The sequence below is a fragment of the Equus przewalskii genome, chromosome 19, assembly GCF_037783145.1.
Source record: "Equus przewalskii isolate Varuska chromosome 19, EquPr2, whole genome shotgun sequence".
In the NCBI taxonomy this organism is placed as follows: domain Eukaryota; kingdom Metazoa; phylum Chordata; class Mammalia; order Perissodactyla; family Equidae; genus Equus; species Equus przewalskii.
In genome coordinates, this window is record NC_091849.1 from 24,890,147 (window position 1) to 24,908,761 (window position 18,615).

At 44.0% G+C, this 18,615-nt stretch overlaps 2 pseudogenes; both read left to right on the forward strand.

Moving 5' to 3' along the window:
- The first annotated feature begins 797 nt into the window (after positions 1–797).
- LOC103562018 (butyrophilin subfamily 2 member A2-like) lies at positions 798–14,641 on the forward strand (annotated as a pseudogene).
- Positions 12,364–14,641, forward strand: LOC139073319 (butyrophilin subfamily 2 member A2-like; annotated as a pseudogene).
- Positions 14,642–18,615: the final 3,974 nt, after the last annotated feature.

Genomic DNA, 18,615 nt, shown 5'->3' on the forward strand with positions numbered 1-18,615 from the left:
ACTTGCTCATTCAGACTGTTGGCAGAATTCAGTTTCCTGCAGTTGTAAGACTGAGGCTGCCATTCCTTGCTGGCTGTCAGCTGAGGGCTATTCCCAGCTTCTAGAAGCTGCCACATTACTCAGCTATAGCCCTTTTCCTCTACCTTCAAAGCAGTAATGGCAGCCTCAGCCCCTCTCAATCTTTGAATCTCTCCTGGTTCTTCTTCCATTGAATCTCTTTGACACTTTTGCCTTCTTCCACTCTTAAAAGCTCATGTGATTGTATTGAGTCCACCCAGATCATCCAGGATGATTTTCCTGTTAATCCAGGATAATCTCCGTACTTTAAGGTCCAAAACCCTAATTCCATCTGTCAGGTTCCTTTTGCCATGTAATGTATCATATTCACAGGCTGCAGAGATGATGGTGTGGACTATTTAGCCTCCTACACTTATCATAGTCACAGCCTCACTCATACTGAAGGAAGTGGAGGCCTCCATCCTGTAGGTCCCTGTGTAGACTAAGGGCGTCCATGATTGGAGATTCCTGTGAATCTTAGTGAAAGTGAAATCTTTTGGAAGTTTTATCTCTAGCCCTCTATTCACTTGCTACACTCAATTATCTGTGTCAGATGTACTTCTCCAGAAGAGATAATTCTCACTGTTGGATACAATGTGTGGAGAAATTTCTACCTAATCACATCTCTTAGTTTAGGCTGCCCAAACCCTGACTCTGAGTCAAAGGCTTGGGTTCAGTAGTCTATGTGGGAATTGATCCCAGGAAATCAAAGTTCAGAAATAAATAAAAGGAGAAAAGCCATGGATCTGGGATGGGCATCTGATCTGGATATTCTCAGCATAGAAGGTATGTCAATTAGTTGGTTATCATGTGGGCAACTGGTCTAGCTTCCATCCAAGACATTTTGAGAAACTATGTAAAATTTTGGGCTATACTTCAAAATCCTCCTGGCAAGGATGAGTGCCTGAGCCATTCAGCTACAACTCCCATCCTCCATTGGTTTAAGGTTTCCCCTCCGGGTATTAACTCTCCTGAACCTCCAGAACAGTCTGTGTGTATGCAAAGGAGCAAGCATCATTGTTGGTGTAGGTCTCTATATAGACTAAGGGCATCCATGATTGTAGATTCCCATGAATCTTAGTGAAAGTGAATCTGAGAGTTCTCATGTGGAGAAGAAGAAAGGCAGGCACCTAGGAAATTGTTACCTTTCAAGAAACTGTCTACTTGAGATACAATAAGGATTGGATATCAACAGTATTTGTTTAGAGTCTCTGCCTCTGAGAATATCTGGAATGCTTGTGAAGACCTGTCTTCCCTCCTTCCACACCAAATCATTTGGCAGTAGAGACTTCTTGTCTTTCAATAATGTCCGTGTAACATGGCTCCCCTGCTCCTTGACATAGACTGGATCTGGGATGGACATCTGACACAGTCTAGGCCAGAGGGAAGACCTTGCATATTTTGATCGAATGGCTCAGTGATATGTAGCCAGTTATACCTCATTAGTAGCAGGTATGCATGGGAGCTGTGGGAAGGCATTTTCCATCCACAGTGTGGTCTAGAGAAGCAACAGGAAGTTGATCTACAGAGAGATTAGACTGAAGCGGACATGCAGAGAGGAGGGTTCAAGATGGAGAAAGTTTAGACAACTTTCCCTTCCTTTGTTTCACTGACTTTGGGGATCTAGTTCTTTTCATGCTGTGTATTCTGAGAAATTTGTTCTCTTGTAACAAGGTAAATGCTTACTTTGGCTGCAGCCCTGAAAATTTGAAACTTAACGTAATCATTTTCCTCTGCTCATTGATCCCATGAGTCAGTAATTTACAATTTGAACTGGACAGAGTAAGAATGTCTTTTTTATGTCAAGATATCTTGGCCTCACCTAGAAGGAATCCACAGCAGGAGGTGACTCAAAGGAAGGAACACATCCTCTAGGTTGATTCCTCTCAGGACAGAGAAAGATTGGTTCAAGTTGTCATGATCTGAAGTGGCATGGCCAGGTTGGACATGGTTTCCCACTGAGCTACCTCATGTGCAATGGGTCCTCCTCATGCTCAGAACACATACGTTTCCCTCTGGCTCAGATCAGCTACCACAGGGGTTGAGGCCTGGCTTCCCTGGGTACTTCTGGCACAAACTTCCCCCAAACTCCTGGACCTTATTTTCTTTAGATGGAGGCTGTAGGCAGGCCAGGCTCTTATACTCTCACAGCCCTCTCTTCTGTCCCTTCCCAAGAGCAACTCAGTCCTGGGAGGAAACGGTGGAACCATGGCTAATGTGTTAATTGCACTGTTTTGAATTTAATCAGAAAGGAATTAGAGGCCTCCAGGGGAAGTATTTAGGTCCTTGAAGGAAATGTAAAGAAATGTGTCTCAGGAAGATTATTCTAGGTGAAATACATACAATGGCCTGATTAGGGTCTGGGCCTGTGGAGCAAGGGAGCGGAGAATTGTGTGAGTGTAAGGGGGTGTTGAATTCAACTAGTCCATCTGCTGACAGACGAAGTCCAAATAGAAAGTCCTTCTTGGCTGCCCTCTTCCTGTCCCCACTAGAATGCCACCTCCCTGAGAGAAAGGGATTTTTCCTCTCAGTGTCCTCAGTGTCTCTCTCTCAATAACTTTTGACTAAATGACAAGGTCTACAGTTTACTACTGCAGCTCCTGTCTTGCTTCATTCTTTACCTCTCCAGCACATTCCTGTGTTCCCCCTGATCTGTTCACTGCCCACCACAAGCAGAACAACTTGACAAATTTCCCCTGGCTTTGGAAAAAGGGTTGTTTACATTTACCTCATCACCTTCCCAGCCCCCAATCCCATCCGCTACTCCACACACACTTCTACACGTAAAGAGGCCTCTCCTCTTAGTTAGCAGCAAGACCAGAATCTGCAGGGAATCTCAAGTTTTGCAAAAAGAAATGAAAAGTATCTGTCTTCTAAAAACAGAAAAAGGAAATAAAAAGCCCAGATCATCTCAAAAGGCTATTCTCAGCTGTGCAATTTTAAATCGTAAATATTTCTGTCTATTCTACCTGGTAACTACTGAGAAAGAAGGTTCAGGGATGCCATTGGCTGGCAAACCCACAGCAGGCCAATCCTGGGCTCTAAACCATTCACTGGAAATCTTGGGACTTTGTGGTTACAGAGTGGACCAGGTCCTGTGTCTCACAGCCCTGTACACTGTGAGTGACAGAAGGCTAAGAAAATTTACACACAGATTGTTCTCTGGATGTGACTGTCCATGAGCAGGTTAGAGAGAATAGAAGAGGGATAAACTGAAAATCACCATTTGAGCCACAGAGCAGAAAAGAAACCTCAGAAGTTAATTCCAGAAGGTAGGAAAGGGAGGGGAAGAGATACAGCTGAGGTCTGGATGGGGCGGTAAGTGGAGGATGAAAATCTGATATGGGGAAAAGGAAAAGTGGGGTCCCTGGGAGAGGGGAAGCTTCCTGGTGGGGAGACTTTCCATGATGAGCTTTACCTCAGGTCCAACAGCCTGATTTTCGGGGAGGAGGAAGGGAAAGGAGGGAGAGTATGAAAGAACATGGAGTGACAACTGAAGAAACTCAACTCTGGTCGGAGAAGTAAGTGGAGGAAGGTGGAAACCTGCCTCCCTGATCCTTGCATTGTTGGCTTATTCCATGGAATGTTTAAAGAATCAATCTACTGGGAGACAACTGAACCTGGAGAGGAATGAGGCTGCCCAAGACAGAAGTTGGGGCTCTGATGATACCAACAGGGGTTAAAGGAAAGTTTGACCTAGATCGGAACCGTGGTGCCAAGTCTCCTTGGCTGATTTCTCCATGTCTGTGCCCCTAGGTCTCTGGTCCCTGTCCCTCCTGGGTGACTCATCTTTGGTGCTTATGGAGTCAGCTGCTTCCCTGCATTTCTCCCTGCCAGATGCCCTTCTCTTCTTCCAATGCCTCAGCTTGTTTGCACTGGCCTCAGGTAGGATCGATGCCACTATCTCCTCTCAGCTTCTCAGAAAGGAAAATCAGCACTTCAGTCTGAAAACATGGCAGTCTGAAGAAGTGCTGCAGTTGTGTTCATACATCCTTTCCTTCTACACATGCTCATTGAATTTGTACCAGCACAGTCCTATGGAAACGCAATGAGAGTCACAAAGGCCAGCTGCATACACAATTTTAAATTTTTCCGTAGCTACATTTAAAAAAGTAAGAGAGAAACTGCTGAAATCAATTTTAATAATATATTTTCTTTAACCCCAAATAATCAAAATATTGTCATTTAATTTTTAGTGAATGTAAAATATTAACAATCGGATATTTAATATTTTGTTTTCTAAGTTTTCAAAATTGTGTGTGCGTATTTCCATTTACAGCCCATTTCCATCGGCACCAGCTAGTGGCTACCATATTGGACAGCTCAAGTTTATACCGCATTCCAGGCACTGAGCTAGACTGGGGAATGGAAGGAAACCTCTGTGAGCACAGGGGTCAGTAGGGGGTGCTCAGTGTCTGCTTCTCAGTATTTTGTTCAGGAAGCATTGGCAGCCTCAATAGATACTCCTACTAGGTATCTATTGCTGCTGACCAGCCACAGCTACTGGCCCCCAGAATCCTCAGCCCAGGAAGCCCATGTGGTGTTAGAAAGAATGTGTCTGAAAGAATATACTAGAAATAGAGAAAGAATCTGTTTGTGCCCTAGAATATGCACTTCCTTTCCTGCCTTAGCTATGTGATGCCTGGTGCCCCTGTCTAATTCTACGCCTTTGTTGAACAGACCAGTTTACTGTTGTGAAGTCAGCTGATCCAATCCTGGCCATTGTAGGAGGAAACAGCATGTTACACTGCCGCCTGTCACCTGAGAAAAGTGGTGAGTACATGGAGGTGCGGTGGTTCCTGTCTCATTTCTCCCCGCTGGTTCTTGTGTATAATTGTGGACAAGAGAGAACAGAGAAGCAGATGCAGGAGAACCAAGGAAGAACAACCTTTGTGAAAGAAGAGATCAGCAAGGGGAGCGTGGCACTGATCATCCATAATGTCACAGTCCATGAATACCGCATGCTTTTTCACTGTGTGACTCTTGGGGAAACTTTCTCTCCTAAACTGAGGCCCTTGGCAGAGCAGCAGATATTTGCCTAGAGTCCCCTTTACACAGGGAGGGTGGCTTCCTCCTGCCCAAGGGCCTAATGAGTGGGTTTGCCCTGCTAGGCTGTGGGCATCACCTCTTGAGAAGCACACAGAACTCAGCAGTAGCCTTGAACAGGGAGAATGTTGGATGCCTACAGATTATTCTTATCCTTAATTCTTAGGGATCTCTGAGGGTCTTCCTCAGCAATGCGTTTTAGAAGTAGACATTTTTATTGTGAAATACAATGCACATACAGAGAATGTCATAAAAGATCAATGTACAGATTACTGAATTGTTGTGAAGTATAATCCATGTAACCACTACTCATATCGACACATAGAATATTGACTATTCCTGACCTGTGTTAGTGTGCTAGGGCTGTCATAATAAAACACCACACACTGGGTGGCTTAAACAAGAGAAATTTATTTTCTCACTTGCTGGAGGCTGGAATTCCCAAGATCAAGCTGTCAGCAGGTTTCATTTCCCCTGAGGCCTTTCTCCAAGCTTGAAGATACCACCGTCTAGCTGTGTCCTCACATGGTCCTCCCTCTGTGTCTTCATATAGAATTTCCTTTGTGTGCACACATTCCTGGTGTCACTCTGTGTGTCCTAATCTCCTCTTCTTATAAGGACACCAGTCAGATTGCATTAGGGGCCATCTGAGCAGCCTCATGTTAACTTTACCTCCTTAAAGGCCCTATCTCCAAATACAGTCACCTTCTGCAATACAAGAGGATAGCGCTTCAACATAGGAATTTTGGGGATAAAATTGAGTCCATAATCTGCCGCTTCTCAAGACTCCCAACTGAAACATGTTCCTAGAAGTGGAAGTTCTGTGTAATGAGAAATATTTATTTTCATCCTTAATAGATACTACAAATTTGCTTTCCAAAGACTTTGTACCAATATACACACTCACCAGTAGTATATGATGCATCTTAAATTTTTCATCAAGTCCAAAGAGATGTTTTTCACATACGATGTCAATTCATTTCTTCTTTCTAGTCAGTGGTTTTCCATGACTATGAGGATCAAACACCATCCTTGACCCTTTTTGCTCCCTTCCTTGCTTTTCTCCTCAGTACCTATAACCTCCTTACATAGGATGCATTTTATTTATTTGACCATATTATAATTTCTCTTCTATGAGAATGTCACCTTCAAGGATTCTTTTCTCTTTTGCTTCTGCTGTATCCACATCTTTAGAACAGAACCTGGAGCTTAATAGTTGCTCCACGGATATTGATTGAATGAAAATATGAATCTGCTCCGTGAGCTGTAAGTGGTCATCATGCCTGAGCTATCTCTGTCTACTCCTGAGGTCTGTTTATTTAACCTTTCCCAATGAGCCTAGGATCAGTCCATGTTCTTAATGATCTTTGATTTGTGCGTTAGTCAGGATAGGCTAGGTTTTGCTCTGTATAAGCAGCCCTCAAATCTGAGTAGGTTAACATAACAAAGGTCTATTTCTAACACATGAAACATGTCCCTCATGAGTATGGTGGTCTCTGCTTCACACAGACCTCCCTCAGGGATGTAGAACTGTGCTGTTCACCCTCACAGAGGGAAAGAGCCCACAGATCACTCACTGGCTCCTAAGGCTCCTGCCTGTGAGGGGCTCATGTTATTTATATTCACATTTTATTGACCAAAGCCAGTAACATGGTTGGGCCTCATGGTACAGGAAAGGGGAGTCCTAACTGTGTGCCCGGGGGAACTGAGAATGTTGGTGGACAGCTCTAAGGAGCACCCTTTCAGGCTTTTGTTACTGGACATTCTTTTAAAGCTTCATAGTCCAAATCCCACCAGAACCGGTCAGCCTCTGACTCACACCAGCTGTCATTCACCACTGTACCTCCAGCATGTAGCAAAATGCTTGGCCCCTGGTAAGTACGTAATAGATAGGTATGAAATTAATGAGCAAAAGAAACAAATTACGGGAATCAAAATTTCAGAGCAGGAAAACTTTATCCTTGGGCTCCCTCTCATCACAGACATTCATAAATTCAGTTCACAAATATTTAAAAAGCATCTCCTGTGTTCATGTCACTGTTCTAGAAACCGAGGATAAATCAGAGAACAAAATCTGTGAAGATCCCTGCCCTCCTGGGGCTCTCTTTCTAGAGAGTGCAGAGAGCAATAAATGAAGTAATTAACTGAACTGTATTTATATCAGATGGTGATGAGTCCTGTAGACAAAAGAAAGCAGAGAGAGGTTGAGAGTCCTGGGGCATGGAGGTAATGTAACTATAAACAGAATGTTCTGGAAAGCTTCACTGAAAAGATGGCAACTGAGCCAAACCAGAATGAATTGAGAGAGTGAGCCGTGCCCCTCTGGGGCTGACTGAGAGTATCCAACATGAAATCCCACCCAGCACAGTGCCTGGCATGTAGCTTCTTGATGGGGAACCATGTACTTGATCATCCAAACTGCACACTTTGGAGAGTGAGGGAAGGCACTGTCAATAACTGCACAGGACAACTGGAATAAACAAGGACTGCTCAGAAAACTACAACATGTGGACATCTCATTTCTTGATAAACACTAGTTTTGCTTTTTTCCCTTTCCCAAAATAATAATTGTCATGAGAATGACTCATGAGAAAGTAGACGATTTCATGAAAGCATGATTAAGTACTAAGCCTGTTGGCTCCATGGAGAAAAAGAGTGAGAATTCAGTCAGGAGGAATTTGGCAAGGCTTGAGAATAGAAGTGGCATTTAAACAGGGATTTCTAGGAGTTTGTTAACAATGGCTTTAAGGTCTGACCTCCCTCCCAGAGTCAGTGTATTACACTTTAAAAGAAATGTTTGAGGACTGGAGAAGCCTTGAAGACACACAGAAATCAATGGTATTTCAGTCCATCAGACCAGTGGAAGTGAGGGTTGGGGACAATGTGACCTTCTCAGGGGGCCTCAGATCATAGCTGATTTTAGATATCATCTTTGTTACTCAGAAGGGCAACCTTGTATCTGATTAATACAAAGTGTCGTGAAAGGAGTGTTTCTCAACCTGATGTTCTGACTCTGTTCACAGCAACACTGCACAGCTGACAGTGTGGGTGTGTGTGTGGCAGGAACCCTCTGCTCTTTTCCTGTGAACATGACCCTGGCCTGGCCTGCCCCACTCTGAATTCAGTTGTTGTAGAATTTTCTGTTTGTTTATTGCTTTTTGTTTGGCTCCCAGGCTGGCTGGTTTTCTCCTTAAGTCTATCGTCTCAGGCTTGCTTTTGTTGAACCCCATGAAATGTTTTGTGAAATTTCTTTCCAACTGCCTCATTATTTTGAGTCTTCTCCACTTCTAAGTTTCTGTGTCAGACTTTCAATATACAATATGCTTTTTTTTAATCTTGGCAAAAATCAAGCTGAGTAGAAAGCACTAAGAATTAAGTGATTGCTTTAATTTTGTCCTTGGTATAGTTTGTTGGATAGGTTACCAAAGGAATTGCTTAAAAGACTTTGGATGATCCCTGGACGCATAGCTAAAGGGGCAGAATTCTCCAAGACCAGGGATTTGAGGCTCTATCACACCCGGTATTCTCTGTTATTGAAGATTCTTTTATAGATGGAATAAGCGAGGAAGACTCTGGATTCTTAGGATTTTTGATGATGTTCTGCTACATTGAGGAGCTGATATTGCTATCTTGAGGATCTCAGGGACATCCAAATCTTTCTAATAGGTGGATGTTGTCAAGGGACTTTAAGGGAATCATGTAACTGACTGAGCCCCTGGGAGGTAAACATCTCTGAATTGAGATAAGGTTTGGCTTTGCACATGAGCTCGATCCATTCTTCTAAAAACCAACAGCTTCTTATGATTATCTGATAGCTGTGGTGATGTGAAGCCCTAAGTCAGAAAAGAAGGGACAGTCTTGAGGTTCAAAGTTCCTTAAATATCTGCCACCCTGGCAGGTTTCTGTCTTTATCATATTAACCTTCAGGAAGCCAAGGCTACTGAGAAGTCCTCCCAGGGCTGAAAGTGAAATGCTCAACTCACTCGTTTTAGGTCAAAGTGGACACACTCACATGGAAGTGAGAATGTTAAAACCTCTAGCTGAATGAATCAATCAACTAACATTTATTAGGAGGTAGATGCTTGGTGCTGTGATGAGTCTGTAGGTGCAGCACAAAGAAAAGTGCATTGTAATCCTTTCTCCTTAGAGATCTCACCATTTCTTTGGCATATTGGTCTCCTGGTGTTCTCCAATGTCAAGGTTTTCTTCCCTCCCTTCTCCCTTCCTTTCCTCCTTCCTATCTTCTTCCTCCTTTCCTCTGTCCTTCCTTTCTTTCCTTCCTTCCTTTCTTCCTCCCTTCACAGTAGGAGTACTGCAGGAATGCATGGAATATGCATAATCAATTTCTCTGGATGCTGGACCCTTGCTCTCTCTCCCCTTCCCTTGGCTCTCACCATGAAGAGCTGATCTTCCAAGGCATTCTGGCTAAGACACCATTGCCTTTTTATCTGAGCCCTGGTCTCTCTCCTCTGGCCTGGGCTCTAAGCCCCTCATTGAAATGAAAGCCCATGAGGATGGAGGCATCCGGCTAGAGTGCACATCTGTAAGGCGGTACCCAGAACCACGAGCCTTTGGAGGGACTCCTGTGATGAGATTATGCCCACCCTGGAGGAGGCTTGCTCTGTGGATGAAGACAGCCTCTTCATGGTCACCACACCTGTGATCAACAGGGACCACTCCGTGAGGAACGTGTCCTGCTCCACCAACAACACCCTGCTTGTCCAGGAAAAGGAAACCGTGATTTCCATTCCAGGTTAGTTCCCTGCCCTTTGGAGGCTCATTGTGTGGAGGCAGATGCTCAGCAGACAGATTGGAGGCTGGAGTGGGGATGGGGAGGTAGGGACGTGGAGTGGAAGGGTCTGGGCCCCGAATGGCTGGAAGATGCAGCTGAGTGGAGGCCTCTTCCCTTGTCACAAGAGGAAAATAAAATAGTCTCAAAACACATGAGTATGAGCCTCTTCTCTGAGGGTAAATCTGATCATTTTTCCCTGTTGTGGTCCTTATCCTGCAGCAATTTTTAAACATTTAGAACAATTATAAATCATGGAGAGTGATATGGGTGGGTGTCTATCTACACCCAGAGGTGCTGTCTGCTGAAGCCCTCCCTCCCTGCCCAGGGGATTTCCCAAGGGACAGAGCAGGGAAATTCTCTATCTACAGACATTCATAAATTCATTCAACAAATACTTCACAAGCATCACATATGTTCAAGGCACTGTTCTAGAAACCGAAGATAAATCACTGAGCGAAATATTTGAAGATCCCTGCCCTTATGGGGCTCACATTCCAGAGTAGCAGAGAGCAATAAATGAAGTAATTAAAACAAGAAGTGAAATCGTTAAATTGCAGATTATATCAGATGATGATGAGCACTGCAAAAAAATTAATTGGGGGGGCTGGCCCCATGGCCGAGTGGTTAAGTTCGCGCGCTCCGCTGCAGGCGGCCCAGTGTTTCGTTAGTTCGAATCCTGGGCGCGGACATGGCACTGCGCATCAGACCACGCTGAGGCAGCGTCCCACATGCCACAACTAGAAGAACCCACAACGAAGAATACACAACTATGTACCGGGGGGCTTTGGGGAGAAAAAGGAAAAAAATAAAATCTTTAAAAAAAAAAACAAAATTAATTGGGGAGGGGACAGGGAGTGCTAGGGCCATGGGGAAGTGGAATTAGAAATAGGATGGTCAGGGACAGCTTCATGGAAAGATGGCAGTTGGGAAAATAAGGAATGAGCCATACAGCCATGCATTTGAGGACTGAGCAAGGCAGGTAGCAGGAATAGCATGTGCAAAGGGCCTGAGGCAGGAGTATGTCTGGCAGTTTCAAGGAACCCCCAGAGACAGGTGTGGCTGTAAAGGATTGAGTGCAGGGAGAGTTGAAGGACATGAATTCAGAGAGGCAATATGTCCAGATCATATGGGGCAATGTAGGCCAAAAATTTACTAAGGTTTTCAGTCTGAGTGAGATAGGCGATGCAGCAGGTTTTCAGCAAAGAGGTAGCATGGTCTTACTTAGGCTGCTGTGCTGAGGATAGACTGCAGAGGGTGTGGGTAGAAGCAGGAGGAGAACATTGCAGTATTGCAGGCAAGAAGGGATGGTGGCTTGTCCCAGGGTGATGGCTGTAGTGATACAGCATGGCTGGTTATCTTTTATTCACCCTGGTCCATCTCACAGAAACTCCAGGTATTTCTGCTTTTTGTCTCCTGGGCCTCCAGCCCTTGGAATTGGTGTAGGGTGACCCTTTCTGTATCTGGGGTTTCTGAGAGAGAAGCCAACAGAGCAAGGACCTGGGGGAGCTCTTTAGATATGAATCCTGAGGGGAGCTCTCATCCCATGTCTCCTTTTTCTCACTAAATGGGACTTTTCTGTCTACCTTTTCAGAATCCTTTATTCCCAGCACATCTCCCTGGGTGGTGGCCCTGGCTGTCGTCGTGCTTACTCTGCTCCTCCTCATCATTGGGAGCATCTTCCCTATCAAGAAGCTCCCTGGAAAAAAGAGACCCTCTCAGGAAAAGAGGGTGAAAATGAAGAGAAAGAAATTGTGCATGAGGAACTGGGGAAAAAACATGTGAGAAAGAGAAAGAACGTTACATAAAAGGGAAAAAAGTAGGAGGACAGTTCACAGTCACAAAAGGGACACAGCTCTGACAGCTAGAGGCCTGGGAAACAGAGAGAGGAAATGAATAGAGGCAGCAGCAAGGGCTTGGAATTCTCATGTCCTAGTAATTAATCCCTCTGAGCTCTCTTGTTTCCATTTTGCAAGTGTTGCATCCATTCACCTGGTACATGAAGCACTATGTTGTTGAACTAGAGCAAACTTCAATCAGTTCTGATAATCTTTAGCCACCTCATCATATTTCATTTCTGGCATCTTGACAATTCCATAGGCAGAGGGAGGGGATGGTGTTTTCACAGGAAGGGCCTGTCCTTCATGTTTTGATACAACGTCAAATTCTCTTAGTTCTTGTATGAAGGCCCTTCATTTGTTTCTGTTTATTTTGTCAGAGCGACTTCAAGAGGAATTGCATAACTTTGGCATTTTTTTGTCAAAGGCACAATTTGTCTTCTGCTTGGATAGCCATCATCTCATGAATCTCACCTCTCTGTCTGTCCCATTGCAGGATGGAGAAGAACCCTCTTGCATGCTGGTGAACACCTCTGACATTCCCTCAGTTCCTGAGCTTCCTCCACACTAGCCAGCCAACAGGGCGCATTAGAGGGAATGAACGAGGGGGCCTGAAGCTGGCTGTGGGACAACATGGGGCTGGGGTCTGGTCACTGTCAGTATCCCAACCAATGCTGGATCCCAGCTCTTCTGACAGGGAATTCTCACAAATCTCAACCACCTCTAGGGCTAAGTTCCCACCAAATATTCTGTTTTAGAATAATTTAATCCTTCACTACAGAGGTCCACCATATGTAGGAGACTAGCCGAAAGGTTACATTGCTGTAGTTTGCTCTGTGGATCCTGGATTAATTTGAAATAAGACGATGCTGTATTAGCCATTTGTGACTTGGGAGAGGGTATAGACTGCACAATTGAGGAGCCACATGTGGGAAAGGCAATAAGCTTCCTCAAGCCTGTCTCATGGGTGCACAGTCAGGTGCCAGAGATGCCTCCTGCTCCAAGAGAACACTGATGCTCTGTGTGCAGCCTATGAGGGGAGGGGAGGTGGGCAAGTGGGAGAGCAGGAAATCCACTTACCTGGTCTTGATGAGCACTTTGCAGTTTGTGGTTTGTCACCTTCTGCTCTAAAGCACCAAAGAATCCAGACCATACTAGATACCATGGCACTGGGAACTTTACTCCTTCCTCTTTGGAATTTCTAAATTGTCACAGTGGACAGATCAAGTTGGGGAAAGGAGAAAGTCATTTTAACACAATGGAAACGTAGGCTGAGTAACTCATAATAACTGCAGATGGGAGAGTCTCCTCCCCAGGGCTCCCGCAGCCACAGGTGCTTGCTCCACTCCTGGCACCAAGCACGCTGAAGCATTTCCTGTATCCAGAGAGGTCACAGCTGCAGACTCAGACCCATGTTGTTACAGCAAAACTGGATGGAAATAGTCCCCCCTACCTTTTTCCATACACGCCTCTCAGTCTGCAGTTTGACTTTTGGGGACATTATCCTCCTTTTTTTATCCTTTGAAGGGTGCCCTCGTTAGTCATTTAAATCAGTTGTCATCTGGTTAAACTAGTGGAACCTAGAGGACAAATGAAGGGCCCTTTACCACCCAGAAAGCTGTGTAGGGAGACATTGGCCTTAATTGCTTCATAGGGAGAGGGATAGGGCCTCTTTGCTAGTTTAAGCCAAGTGGGATAGTTTCTAACTCAAGAGAGTCCTGGAGATCATATGTCTTGAATAGAAAAGGGAGTAGATCTGAGAATGTTGAGAGAAAGTGGGAGCCATTATTCCCCCACATTTGCTAAACTTTCTACATTTCCAAGAGACTCAATTATCCTCTTCCTGAGGCAAAGCTCCTGCCACTCAAGAGATAGAAGTCCAGCCTCAGTAATTCTGTCTGTGAGCTGCCTGGGACCTGGGATCAAGGGGCCTTCATGGAAAAGGCTGCCACATGGGCCATCTCCCACCAGCTTTCTGGGACCTGTATGGGGACCATGAATCACACAATCTCCTGAGACCCCAGCCCTACACTTGAGTCTTCCTCTACAGCTGATGTGGTCCTGGACCCAGATACCGCTCATCCTGAGCTCTTCCTGTTAGAGGACCAGAAAAGTGTGAGATGGGGCCCCTCCAGGCAGAGTGTGCCTGAAAAACCAGAGAGATTCGAGTGTAGGCCTTGTGTCCTGGGCCTGGAGAACTTCTCCTCAGGGAGACATTACTGGGAGGTGGAGGTTGAAACAAGAGAGCTTGGGTTGTGGGTGTTTGTAGAGACAGTGTTGAGAGGAGAGGGGAGGCCCTACTGGTTCCTCAGAATGACTCTGGACCCTGGAGATGATTGGAAACAAGTACTAGGCCCTGTCCTCTCCTCAGAAGTTTCTCCCTTCTGGCAGAGAGCCTTCACCAAGTTGGTGTATTCCTTGACTATGAAACACAAGATGTCTCCTTTTGTAACATGAGGGAGAGATTGCACAGCTACTCATGTCCCCGTTCGCACTTCCCTGGGTCCCTGAGACCCTTCTTCAGGCTGTGGTCTGATGACAACCCTCTCTTCCTTTGCCCAGGTTTTGCAGAGGCCCAGGAGATCATGGGCATCTTGATCCTACACAGGGCAGGGACTACTGCAGCCACCACTACCAATTCCCCCATCTCAGAGCCAAGTAGAGAAGACCTGGCCACCTCCATTATCCCAGCACAGCAACTTTTGGAGGAAAATGGGCCCTTCTTCCCTCTGATCACATAAGAGATCCTCCTCAGAGGCCCCCTAAACACCCTTTTCAGGCCCCAGCCACCTTACTCTCTTGTTAGGCTGTTGCTTTAGTAACACATTTGCTTGTAACCATGGGTCAAGGCCTAATCTCAGGAAATTTGTACTGCGGCATGGTTCCTAACCAAGAAGAAACTGTGAGAAAGTGCCAGGCAAAAAACCTGTTATTTTAACATCAGTGGGGTGTATTCAGCCTGATCCTCGAGTTGACATCTGACAGTGTAAACTCCTGGTCAGGGCAACAGCATGGACTAGGATGTAAGAGGGGAGGGTGATACCACAGATGGAGGTCAGAAACAGAGAAAGCAGACCAGAGAGGTTGGAGGGGGCCAAAGTTGTGGGCGTGGTTAAGCCCCACCATTACAGCTAAGGGCTCCCAGGAGCTGATGGTCCATTTCCAACTTACCTCTAAGATTTCCAGACCACAAAGTGATGCTCCCCAGGCCTAGAACTGGGATGAGGAAGGATGAAGGAGGAGGACACTTCTGGATCTTGCCTGGCTTAGGTGTCCCTGAAATAAACAAAGAGTCAGGACTCAGTTATTGAGTATGGCCTAAAGTTTCAGGTCCCAGCTGAGCAGGTGAATACTGGACCAAATAAGTCATAAGGTTTAAGTTCAGTGGGGAAAGCAGCAGCTTCCAGCTTCTGGTCTTAGAAAGTTAAAAATTATTGAGGACCTCAACATGCTTTTTCTTATTTGGCTTATATCTCTCAATATTTATGGCATTAGAAATTGAAACTGAAACTGTGTGTCTGTTGCACGGTGGGTACATGTTGTGTCTGTCATGTGGTGGGTCCCTGGGGCAGGAGCAAGTGTGGAGGAGTGAGACTAAGTAGGAAACAATTGCAATTGTCTATGCAAGAGATGATGGTGCAGTTTTGGACCGTGGTGGTTACCATGGAGTTGCAGAATGTAATAGATTCAAGATTTATTTGGAGACAGGACTTGCTATTGGATTAGATGCTGGGGGTGAGAGGAGGATCTAAGCAAGAATGACTTTTAGGTTTTTGCTTGAGTTTCTGGGTGGATGGTGGGAGACTAGGAGAAAACTATTTAAATTCTACTTCCTTTGGTGGTGGAATTATGTGGCACTGATGTCCTTAGTCACCAATCAAGACCTTGGGATCATGCCAGATAACTCATTCTCTCTACCCTACTTCTAGTAGCTGCCATTTCTATCTGTGGCTGGCTGCATAGTTTGCAGAGTTCTGTGCACAATGACAACGTGAGGGCCCCTGATCAAAAAGCAGGAACAAGTAGTTTTAAAGTACTGAAATATAAAACTTTTCTCTTTTTTCTGTAGTCTATCTCTCTGTTCCTCTGGACTTGTCATAGTGGCTTTTATTACCTAGTTATTAATGTTCTAAGTAAAGGAATGTTGGCATTTATAATTATTACCATGAATTTAACCATTCATCTTTATAATGTGCAATGTTAGTTTTAAATGCTAGTATAAGAACATTTAACTCCTGTGTGTAATCATTAAACTTGCATCATTTGTATTTCACAGCTTGTACATGTATTCCATTTTTACCAGAACAGTGGAAACCCTGCACAAAACTAATTCAACTGTTGCTGTTTCTCTTCTTTGTATGTGTACATTCTACCAACACTATATTTGGTTTATTAATAAGTAAGGAAAGACTGGGAGGAAAATGGACTATGGGTTGCCTGATCTTTTCCTTTCTATCTATGTCATCATTTTTAGCATAAAAGGTTGCAAATACAGGGAAGTAACACATAAAAGGATGTGATAGTCTTGTGTTTCTTAGAACTCCATTGACTTCTTTTTGTATTTGAAGCAAAGTTTGGTTCAAAAGGGAAGCATGACCTCTAGGGGCTGTCAGCACCCCCATTTACTCAGTTGTAGGTGTAACTTGCTCATCTTGTACTTACTCTGAGTTTTGCTGAATTCCCATACATATGGGTCCGCTGGAAGCCTGTGCTCATGGAACATCACAAATACTATTTGAATGCAGTGCCAAGGAATAGTGGACACTCATATTCAGCACATTACCTTTCCTTATGAACATGCTCTTCTGGTCCATTGGATTTCACTTAAAAAATGCAAGTTCACCAGACAGCCACATGCAAAAGAATGAAACTGGACCACTATCGTACACCATACACAAAAATTAACTCAAAGTGGATTCAAGACTTGAATGTAAGACCTGAAACCATAAAATTCCTAGAACTAAACATAAGCAATAAGATCCTTGGAATTGGTCTTGGAGATGATTTTTTGAATTTGACTTCAAAATAAAAGGCAATAAAAGCAAAAATAATCCAGTGGGACTACATCAATTTAAAAAGCTTCTGCAAAGCAAAGGAAAACATCCAACCATCCACAAAATGAAAAGGCAACCTATTGAGTGGGAGAAGATAGTTGTAAATCACATATCTGATAAGGGGTTACTATCCAAAATTTATAAAGAACTCATACAACTCAATAGCAAATACCCAAACAATACCATTTAAAAATGGACAGAGGAACTGAAAAGACATTTTTCCAAAGAAGAACTACAGATGACCAACAGGTAGATGGAAAGGTGCTCTACATCATTAATCATAGGGAAATGCAAATTAAAACCACAATGAGATATCACCTCACACCTGTTAGGACAAGAAGACAAGAAATAACAAGTGTTGGTGAGGATGGGGGGAAAAGGGAGCCCTTACCTACTGTTGGTGGGAATGTAAATTGGTGTAGCCACTATGGAAAAGCATATGGAGTACTTGAAAATATTAAAAATAGAACTACCATATGATTCAGCAATTCCACTTTAAGGTATTTATCTGAAGAAAACAATAACATTACCTTGAAAATGTATATACACCCCCATGTTCATTGCCGCATTATTTGCAGTAGACAGGATGTGGAAACAACCTAAGTGTCCATCAATGGTATGTATACATATATAATGGAATATCATTCAGCCATGAGAAATAAGAAAATCTTGCCATTTGCAACAATGTGGATGGACTTCATTATGCTAAGTGAAATAAGTCAGACAGAGAAAGGCAAATACTGGATGATTTCACTTAAATGTGAAATCTATAAAAAAGAAAACCCCAAGCTCCAAGATACAGAGAAGAGATTGGTGGTTACCAGAGGCGAGGGGTAAGGGTGGGCCAAATGGGTGAAGCGAGTTAAAAGGTACAAACTTCCAGTTATAACATAATAAGTTATAGGGATATAATGTACAATGTGGTGACTATAGTTAATACTGTATTGTATATTGGAAAGTTTCTAAGAGAGTAGATCTTCAAAGTTCTCATCACAAGAAAAGCATAATAACTATGTGTGGTGATGGATGTTAACTAGATTTATTGTGGTAACTTACATTATATGTCAGTTATATCTTCATCTAAAAAATCCACAAGCTTAAAGACTAAATCGTTAAGAATTTCGAGATGGCAGCACAGAGCATTAAACCGTGTGTGGAGCCCTTCTGAGTGCAGGGTCCTGTGCAACTGAACAGGCGATGCCCCTGTGAAGCCAGCCCTGTTTCTTTCTCTTTACTACCTCTTGGAACTTCCTCCTCTCCTTCAGCCCCGTGATCTTAGTCCAAGTCACTGTAATTTCTCCCCTGGACAGTTAAAATAGTTTCAGTACTTCCTGTTTCCTTTACTATCCTTCCTCCATGTTGTCCTGACAGAGACTTTCATAGAACACACATTTAATCTAGGCTTCTAATCCCCTCTCCTTTTAAACTCTTTGAGAATAAAGTATAAAATGCTAAGCATGGCATCCATGGCCCTCTATGACCTGCCCCTGTCTCACTCTACACTCTCATCTTCTCCACACCCTCAACCCCTGACACACAGTCTTTACACAAGGAAATGCCTGACTGATGGGGAGTATTGCCAGATTTAGCAAATAAAAACACAGGATGCCCATTTAAATTTGTCCCATGCAATATTTAGGGCATACGTAAATAAAAAAAAAAATTCTTCTTTATCTGAAATTCAAATTTTAACTGGGCATTATCTGTGTTAGCCACTGTCTCTCTCTTTTCTTCAAGTCAATCCTCAGAGGCTGCCCCCTCCTGGAAGACTCCCTGGCTTCTCCCATCACTCCCCTTATCACAGCACCAACACATGGCTCCTTTTTATTAT